Source organism: Crocodylus porosus, unplaced genomic scaffold, assembly GCF_001723895.1.
Source record: "Crocodylus porosus isolate Cpor-Errol unplaced genomic scaffold, CroPor_comp1, whole genome shotgun sequence".
Lineage (NCBI taxonomy): Eukaryota > Metazoa > Chordata > Crocodylia > Crocodylidae > Crocodylus > Crocodylus porosus.
In genome coordinates, this window is record NW_017728931.1 from 109,695,115 (window position 1) to 109,705,160 (window position 10,046).

The window sequence follows — 10,046 nt, forward strand, 5'->3', positions numbered from 1 at the left end:
ATCCAATGGAGGGCAACAAAAATGGGCCAGGGCAATGAAAGTGGGCTGGGGTGCTTGATTTAAGAGGAGAGACTGAGGGACCTGGGCCTACTGGGTACCTATACACGTGCTCCGTACATTCCAATTAGAATGCGTTGCAGCAGAATCGACTGATCTGCATGCTGCAGCATCACATGTTCAGTGTCCGATGTTTCAAAATGGTTGCAGGGGTGCTTTAGCTAAAGCTCATCAAATGAGATTAGTTAAAGCACCCCTGTGACCATTTTGAAATGTGGGAGGCTGAATACATGCAATGCTACAATGTTTTAATTAGAGCAGCTCTCTAGGAGATGTTCTGAATAAAATTTGCCCCATGGTCCAGACCCCAGAGCACATGTATGGACACCCATTTAGTCTGGAGAAGAGAAGACTGAGGAGGGATTTAATAGCAACCTTCAGCTACCTGAAGGGCACTTCCAAAGAGGATGGAGCTAGACTGTTTTCAGTGGTGACAAGAGACAGAACATGGAGCAATGGTCTCAAGTTGCAGAAAGGAGAGTTTAGGTTAGATATCAGGAAAAACTTCCTCACCAGGGGCTTGTCCAGATAAGCGGTATTTGGCACCACAGACCTGTCATACCACATGCCATACACACTGCACATGCAGGTATTCCTCACACTACTAATTTCCTGAGGTAGGAAGTGGGGACCTGCAAAGAGAGGAAAAGAAAAGGAGAGGTTAGGACCTAATCTCTCTGGTTTTGTTTGCAACCAAGTGGTAAAAGTGAAAGTAAAGCTGCAGACTGGGAGAAAAGCGGCCATGGACCATGACTGTAATGAAGAAGCTTAATAAAACCAATTTTTGTTTTGCTTACTAGCAGTGTGGTTGATTGCATGACCTCTCAGAGCTTAACATCTTTTTCCATTATCTCAATAACAAAGGCATGGCAGAAGAGTCCCTGAGGGGGAGAATTTGTTGATCTACCCTGCTCGGGCCACAGTCTACTTAAAAGCTATGGTCTACGTCACTGGAAAACTCATATTTCTGAGTTTCCATTTGTATTATAGCAATGTATTCAATGAACAACCTAGTGTCTACATTTAAGACACCAGACTGAAGTTTTATGGGATTCTAAGTGTCTAGAGATTCTGAGAAAGTAGGTTAAAACTTTTGTCCAGGGGAGGGATATACTAGAGATCTCTCTGTTAAAATAGTTGGTGCTTTGAAAGTTGTTTTTTTTCAAATTTACTGGAGTGGGCTGTTATAAAACCTTGGATCTTGAAAATTGGGAATGGGTGATGTGTTTGATATAGCTCATAATAAGGTACTCGTGCAAAGATGCTTTTATGCCACACTACATATGGTCCACAGCATACCTTAGGTGAATTCCAATGACGGGAGAACTTTGTGGTCTCTCCCCGGCTGAGCTTCCTTTTTACTATAAGAGCCTTGTAAATTTATGGCTGAGTAGGGTAGTGATATAGAAGTCACTGAGGTAATACTGTATAACCTGAAGATTCTCCTAAGCAGAAGATTTTCCATTGGCCGGGTCTGTCAACTTAATAGCTGTTTCACGTGTTGATGCTGTAGAGACCAGCCAAGACGATGTGGCCTTCTCTATTCCTCTCACTTTATAATCTTCCTATTTTTACTTCCTCTATTTGTTGTTTAATAATCCTTATAGTAGTTTAATAAGATGGGAGAGTAGATGGTTCTACAGAATTTCACTTCCTGGTTAATTTTGACATGATGAATGATTGGCATAAAGTCAGAGACAGAAGCCTGGTTATTAACCGATATGCCAGCCAAGTGGGTTTGGCAAGCTTCCCACAGCTTTGTAGAATTTATTATGAGCACAGATGGCTTTAACATATCCTATTAGAATTTACTGTAACAGTTGTTAAAAACCCCCCTCCAAATTGAAGAATTGCACTTTTAAACCCATGGATAAAAGCATATTCCCTACCTGTCTAAATAAGGTATTAAGTCTCAAGTCAAATAAAAGCAGGAATTTAAGCTAAAAAAAAATTAAACTGAAATTAAGGGCAGGTCAGAAATTAAGTACAAGACTAGAACGTTTCTGGAAGAAAGGTTTCACCAATGTTTCCCCCACCCTGCCTTTCCCAAGAACTCATGAATGCATATCTTACCTCATTCTTTGTTATCTACTAGGTTTTTAAAATCATTATTCCTTATTTTTATTAAAACAGACAAACACTTTGTGACACTAAGTTGAAGACAGTAGTTTTAAGGATTTGTTCTTTGCTAGATCAGAAATTACACACAAAGAATCTTCCAACACACATATCCCATGATTAATTTCACAAAAGCATATACTATTAAATGTTTCTAATCATTTATATAAATCATAATGTATTTCACTCTAAAAATAAGACTTAAATAAAGAGCATCTTCCAGTTATTGTTTAATCACGACAATTTAAGGAATGCATCTTGTGAGAAGAAACATTTTAAATGTATGTGACATTTGAAAATTGCTTTAAGTTGCATCATGCATTTTGATATATGAAATTCTTCTGCAGGCACAATGGATGAAAATAAATGTTACATTAAAAAAATTCAAGTAGCCTATTATTTCATTAAAAATTTAGCAGCCATTCAAGCTTTAGTGGATTTACTCTGAAGCTGAACAAGAGAGAGACCTTAGGTTTACTTCTCTAAATCTTTATGCTGATGCCTATTGGAAGTGATTTAAAGCCAAGGCAAGATTTTGCTATGGCTGTATATTATTTAATAAATGAGTGTGGAGTGCATTTGTTCTCCTCTAATTTTTGATGATTTAAACAATACTGTTTTCCATAGAGCAACACTAGGCTTACACTTCTGAGAATCTTGCTGATATTTTTATACAGTTTTATCCATCCCATGGATGGAAGCCTTACATTTGCATTATATATAAGGCTCTCTGCATGTTTTATTCTTTGCTTAATTTCCAGTTTCTATCTTCAGTCTCAAAGTGTGAGAGGTACTGTGCTGTAGAAGGTAAAGTTTTTAACTCTTCACATCTAAAGTACAACAAAATTTTGCAATAGATCATTACAGACTTCTCCTTACATGGTGATGTATTGCTCTTTTTTTTCTTCCTTCATTCTTACTTTTGCTTTTACTTTTCTATTTTCTTCACTTAATTTTCTCTCCTTCAGTTGTTTGACACATTACTATCAAATACCTCAGTATAGTGTACAGAACTGCATAAATATTTAAGCAGTCTGCATTTATATAAGTATTTTGATACATTTCCAAATAGAATACTGCACTTCACTGACTGAGGTCCACAATTTATTGAAAGGAACCCTTTTTATTAAGATTCTGACATGCTAAAATATGAACAGAACAGGTCCAACAATTATTTTGTGGGAAGTGAGGGAAACAGTTTATTTTTCATGTTCATGAAATCTTTTCTTTTGGAATGATTTTTTCAATTGTCTAGGGATTTGGATTTTGAGTTTGTGATGGGGGTACACTCGGGGCTGGGTTGCAAGTTGGCTTGCTCACCTGCCTAGGGCAGTCTGCTCTGACTCATCTGCCATGACTTGAATGTTTACATTATTTATTAAACAGGAAGCTACCCTTTATGTGCTCCAATGATAGGGGGAGCTATCCATGCCTCCATACCTGCCCTATGCTGTGGCCCATGTCTTGCAGATGGCATCATAAGTTCTTAATGGCTCCAGGTGAAGTTCAGGCTAAATTCACCCACTGATAAGCCGTTTTTATTCCACCTGGTTACGGGCCTCATGCATACAGCCCTCCTCTCACAGAGGCCTCTTGCACTCACTCTGCTCTCAGTAGGGTCTCTTTCTCATACTGCCCCTCTTGGGCCACACATGCTTCACCCTTGCTCCCTGAATGACCCTTACGGCCATCAGGCTTAATCCCCTGCTCTCCTCAGCCAGCTCCCTTTTGGGACTCTCGTGCCCTCATCTGAATGGATGCTAGGCAATTCGAAGAACTGAGGCTGACTTCATCCCATGCCCTTTTCCGGGCCACTTCTCCACCCCTGTCACTCTGGGGCCTCATTCTCTGCCCTCTCTCTCTCGGGGGCCTTCATTCCTTGCTTCCTTATCAGGGCTCCACACCGCCCCCTCATTGGGGGTCCACCACTCCCCCCTCACCAGGGCTCCACACCGCTCCTTGGCTGGGGCTCCACGCTGCCCTTCATTGGGAATCCACACTGACCCCCTTGTCTGGGCCAGGACTGTCTAGGATCCTCTATCCCCACTGTCCCCATAGGCTCAGGTGCTTGCCTAGATGTGCCTGGCCTACCAGTTCTAATTAAAAACCCACCCAAGGTGGAGGCTAGGGTTTAGTCACCCTTTCCTGCCTTTCACTGGGGAAGCAACTGGCCTGGCATTTCTTGAGGACTCCCACACCACCAGGAGCCCCACCAGGCCATCCTTCCCCAGCAGGATGCAGTTTTAGGTTGTACCCAGGACCAATGAGGCCTCCTCCTCCCTCATAGCCTTCCCTTTACGTCCACATTGTTCCTGGGGTAGGAGCTCAGCAGGAAGATGTTTCTCCCCTGCTGGCTGGTCACAAAACTACTCCCCTCAGCCCAGAGAGCTGGGGATTAAATGGCCAGGCACCTGCCTTCCCCCAGGCCTAGCCCTTAAAGTGATAGGCAACAAAAATGCTTTGTCAAACAGTTCTTCAACAAAAAGTAATTTAGGGGAATAGAAGATTTTTGGATGGTTGAAAAACCCACCATTTATTTTAAAATGCATAGCAATGGAAAATGTTTAAACTGCTCTAGAAATTAAGCTGATTTAAGGATAACTAGTTTGTAAGAGGCTATTTTAAAATTAATGCTATTAGTACTATGACGTCAAGCAAAAGCTTGGTACTGTCAACAGTGTTAGAGGTATCACTACCATGTACACATCCTCATGCTACATAGCCCAGAAATCCCATCAGTCAAGGTTTCTTTTTATGGCCATTAAGGGCTATACACACCTTGCCAGTCTAAATAGTAAACAAAAATCTACATGCACTAACACTGAAAGGGTCTGAAGGGGCATGATAATCAGGGGGATCAGAATAGGGTACCTGATTCCCTGCAGATGTTTACTTCAGGAGACAGCAGGGACATATAGATGCTCCCCTCCTTCAATTTCTTTTATGCCTTTTGTAACAGGGTGTTAAGATATAAACCCTGTTACTTAAGTTCTGAAGGGAAGACCCTGGGAATTTGGTCACTGCAGGTGAGGAGGGGAAAGGATCACAGTAAGGGCAAGGGCAATAGCCAGCTGGACCCAGCTGATGAAGATCCACACATGAAGGGGGAAGTAAGGAAGATGAAAGCAGCTGTCATACTTAAAGGTGGGCACCAAGGGGAAGAGCCTTGCCCTCAGGGCACTAGAAGAATGGAAGGAGTCATCAGCAGATGACAAGGCAGGCAGAACACGTAAGCCCCAGGGATCCATGGTTCAAATGGCCAACCGGTGAGAGGTGGGATACTCAACAACACAGTGGCTGAAAGGGATCTTGGAGTATTTCTTGACTTCAGGATGGACATGAGCCACCAATGCTAGGAAGTGGTCAGTAAGGCTAAACACACCCTGTCATTGATCTACAGATGCAAGCAGGTCCAGGGAGGTGATCCTTCCCCTCTCTGTGGCACCAGTCAGGCCGAACTTGGACTACTGGATTCATTTCTGGGTGCTGCACTTCAAGAGGGATGTGGCTAACATTGAGATGGTCCAGAGAAGGGCCACTCTCATGGTCAGGGGACAACAGGCCAGGCCTATGAAGATAGACTAAGGGGCCTGGATCTAGTCAGCCTTCACAAGAAAAGACTGAGAGGGGATCTGGTGGCTGTCTATAAACTCACCAGGGTGGGTTCAGCAGAAAATAGGCAAGGCTCTGTTCTCCCTGGCACCACCTAAGATAACAAGGAATAATGGCCACAAATTGATTGAGAGCAGGTTCAGGCTTGATATCAGGAGGCATTACTTTATGGTTAGGGCTGCCAGGCTCTGGAATGGGCTATCAAGGGAGGTGGTTGGATAGATATCTGGCTGGGATATTATGATCTCAGCACTCGTTCCTGCCCAGGGCAGGGGCCAGACTTGATGGTCTGTTCAGATTCCTTCTGACCCTAGAAACTATGAAACTATAAGAAAGCCTGAGATATAGCACAGGAGAACCTGGGTAAAAGACAGGCAAGGCAGAAACAACTCTATGATGCTCACACCTTGGAGAGGGAGTTACGGGTTGGAGTTTGGGTATTGGTACTCCTCCCGGATAACTCCCACAAGCTATTAACCCAGTGGCAAGGACCCTTCTGGGTCATAAAATGCATGGGACTGGTTTATTATGAAGTTCTTTGAACTGAACCCACCTGCAGAAACAAATCTATCACATAAATTTGTTAAAAAAAATGGCACCAGTAGGAGGGGTGGATGATGAAGGGAAAGGTGGAGTTGGAAGAATTGGAAGGGACTAGGGAACTTAGGGAAATGGAAACTCCCCCAGCCAAACCAGAGGTCAATAACCTGTTGAGCCCCAAGCAGCAGGAAGACCTAAAAGGGTTAATAACTGAATTCCAGGATGGCTTTAACGAGCCACCAGGTGAGGCTCGTGGAGTAAAGCATTGCATTGAAACATACATTGAGACATTGCATTCCGGAATGCATCATATGCAATCAATGGAGAAGGTCAAACAAGAAATTGACCAGAGGAGGGGATTGGGTATCACTGAAGAATCTAAGAACCCCTGGAGAAGTCTGGTGGTTGTTGTCCCTAAGACTTTTCGGAGAAAATGACCCCGTTGATGGAGCTGATGAAGGGATGAAAGAATCTGATGTGGTGGAACCCAGGGACTATTCAAGCATTTGAGCAAGTAAAGATAGCCCTGTGCCAGTATCCTGTCCTATACACCCCAGAATTCAAAATTTTTTTTTCTTACAGACAGATGTTTCAGGTACAGCACTGGGTGCAAGCCTCTTCCAAAAGGAGAGGGAGGAGAGACCTATAGCCTTCGCCAGGAAGAATCTGATGATATTTGAGACTTGCTACTCCACAATACAGAGAAAATGCCTGGCTATTCTGTGTGGGGGGGGTGGGGGTGGAATTATTTTATTATTTAATAGGACATGATTTCGTGTTGATCACAGACAACGCACCACTGCACTGGCTACAGACTGCCCAGTTGGAAAATGCTTGATTGATGAGGTAGTCTCTTGCCTTACAATCCTTTTATTTTACAGTAAGGCACTGGGCAGGGAAGAGGAGCAGCAACATTGACTTTCTGTCCTAGATAGAAGGCTGAGCACTCAGCATTCATTTTCTGTTTGATCAGCCCATCAAATAAAGTGGCCTGGATGACCCTACAACTTTAAATTTTGCTGAACTAAGGGGGGAGGTATGTAACAGGTGTTAAGACAGAAACTCTTACTTAGGGTCTGAAGGAAAGACCATGGGACTTTGGTCACTGCAGTGTGGGGGGAGGGGTCATGGAAAGGGCAAGGGTGATGGGCCAGCCAGACCCAGCTGATGAAGATCCACACACCAAAGGGAAATAAAGAAGATGAAAGCAGCCATCATGCTTAAAGGTAAGCACCAAGGCACCATTTATTGGCTGCTTGGATTTTTATCATTAACTTCCACCTGTCTACAAATGATTATAACCTAAATGTCTGAACTGGTTTGTTCTGAGTTGGTAGCTGGTGACCGGACACTACAGTGAAATTATCCTGCTAATAGAGAACCAGTCCCCCACAAATATGGTATGGTATAGTACGGTACGATATTTACTGGGCCAAATTCCTTTCTATGGCCAAGCCTTTTATAGCTGTCATTCTGGCAATACAAAGGGGCTAAAATGTTGCTGAAGGACTTTAGCTAGGGCTTTCCTAATCAGAATGGCATCTCTAGGACAGTGATGGCATACTTGGCTCCTATATTACAACTCCACCCAGTTCCCGCTACAGGGACCAGAGCTTTTTGTGAATTCTAGGGGGCACTATGCTGATTGTGATACTATTTTTCAGAGGTAAGGTAGATTCCATGATATTTTTTATAAGAATAATGGTATTACCAGAAAAGTACTGGTTACTACTACTTTTTAACTGATATTGCACTGAATTTTTAATTGGATAGGTTGGTTGTTTATAATAATTTTCTGGCTGACCTGTTGTGTGGTTTTGATACTTGCCATTTGTTGGCACTGGATTTTTGACCCAGATGCCTTGTTCCAGGCAGACCCAAACCCTCAGACCGATCATAACTTCTGTATTCTATAATAGGCAAATTTTGTTGATACACAGTGATAGTAGATAAGAAAAATGCAGGCAAGGCAAACAAAATAATGCCCCCCAGTTCTTTATCCACCAGTACTAGGGCTGTCATAGAGGGAAGGTATATCTGGCCAGTTCACCCTGCAAGCTTCACCCTGTGCTTTTATCTTGAATTTCAGATGTTAGCTGCCTGGAGGTTGAGGTTTGAGGCCCAAGACCCCTTGAGTGGGGTGCGTGAGACAGGCTGGTGGTGTGCCCTCTGTCCATGGTGCCCTTGGGTTCCCACCTTGTAGACCCCTTTGCTGCTCTGAAATCCCTCCTTTTGTATTCTTTCTCCCCTCTATTGACTCTTCATTCCCAGGCATTGACTGGTTTCCCTGTGGTCATCATATTGTCCACATTATGTCCTGTCAGCATATTCCTTTGTTTCCCAAACCCATCAAGTAAATACATTTTAATTTGGTCTGTCCACCAAAACCAGAAATCCCAAGGGCTCTGCAGCTGGTCACTGTGACTTGGTCACCACAGCAGAGTCCCTTATCTCATGCTATGGAACAGTGTGATACATGTTTTCAGTTTCCCAGCCTGATATGCCTGCTTGTCTATTGGCCTCAGACATGGTGTCTGCTGGTTCCAGACACAGAGGGCTTTGAAGTAAACTTTGTCACAAACAGGCTTTTAGAAACCAATTAACTCTGGCCATTTTTCTGGACCATTGTTCCAATGCAACTTTGACATCTTTTTTCTGGATTCCCCATCCAAAACATCTACTTTACCTATAAGTCAGTTCCTAAAAAGAAACCTCCAAATATCATTTTGTAGCCATTGCTATTAGTCAGCTGCTGTGTTCTAAAATGTGGCTAGTTTTCATTGATGGGTGAAGCTATCTTTTTATCTGGTTTTGTAAGGCACGTAGCAGTCCAATGGGAGTAAAGGTGCTAAATAAAACTGGGCACATCTACACATATGTTTACTGTGGAGTAGACTAATTAACTCTGCAGTAAATGTCTCAGTGTCTACACATGCAGGGCTATTAGGTTGGAGTAAACTAATAAACTCTGCAGTAGGATAGTACCTGTAAATACCCAGCTGGCTGGGACATGAGGGTGCTTCAGTGCAGGAACTGCCTGCCAGCTAGTTCCACACTGGAGCACCCTCATACCACAGCCAGCCCCTCTGCAGCATGTTGAATTGCATCAAAGCAGCCTCGGGTTGGTAGACTGACCCCTGAGCCCTACCAACCAGGGCTGTTCTGACTCAGATCAATGTGCTGCAGTTCCAGGCACATGTGTAAACGCAGCACCTGGTAGCAATAAACTCCAGTGGAATAAGTGCCAGAGTTTATCCATCATATTAATATTCATGTGTACATGTGCCCACCATCTGCTTTTAAAAACTTTATTTCACTATTATTTTAATGCCCATTCTACTGAAATCAAATAGAATACTTTTGGAGCAATTTTATCGAAGACAATGAATGCATTTCTGTAAATTATAGGCTTCTCTCTATCATCAAATAAACTATGAGAGAGTAACTTGCCATTTGCCCTTTCTTTCAGGCTCTTTTCTTCAATATAAAAATGTTCTTTCATTTTAATAATCAGCTTGAGAATTTCATGTTGAATGTTGAGCTTGGTTCTCATTAGTCTTCTGTATTGTAGCATTCAAGTTGTTGTTGGTGGGGATTGTCTTTTGAGTCATGTTTAGAACTGTAATCACATTTTCATAGTTTCATAGTAGCTAGAGTCGGAAGGGACCTAGGTAGATCATCTAGTCCGACCCCCTGCCTTGGCAGGAAAGAGCACCGGG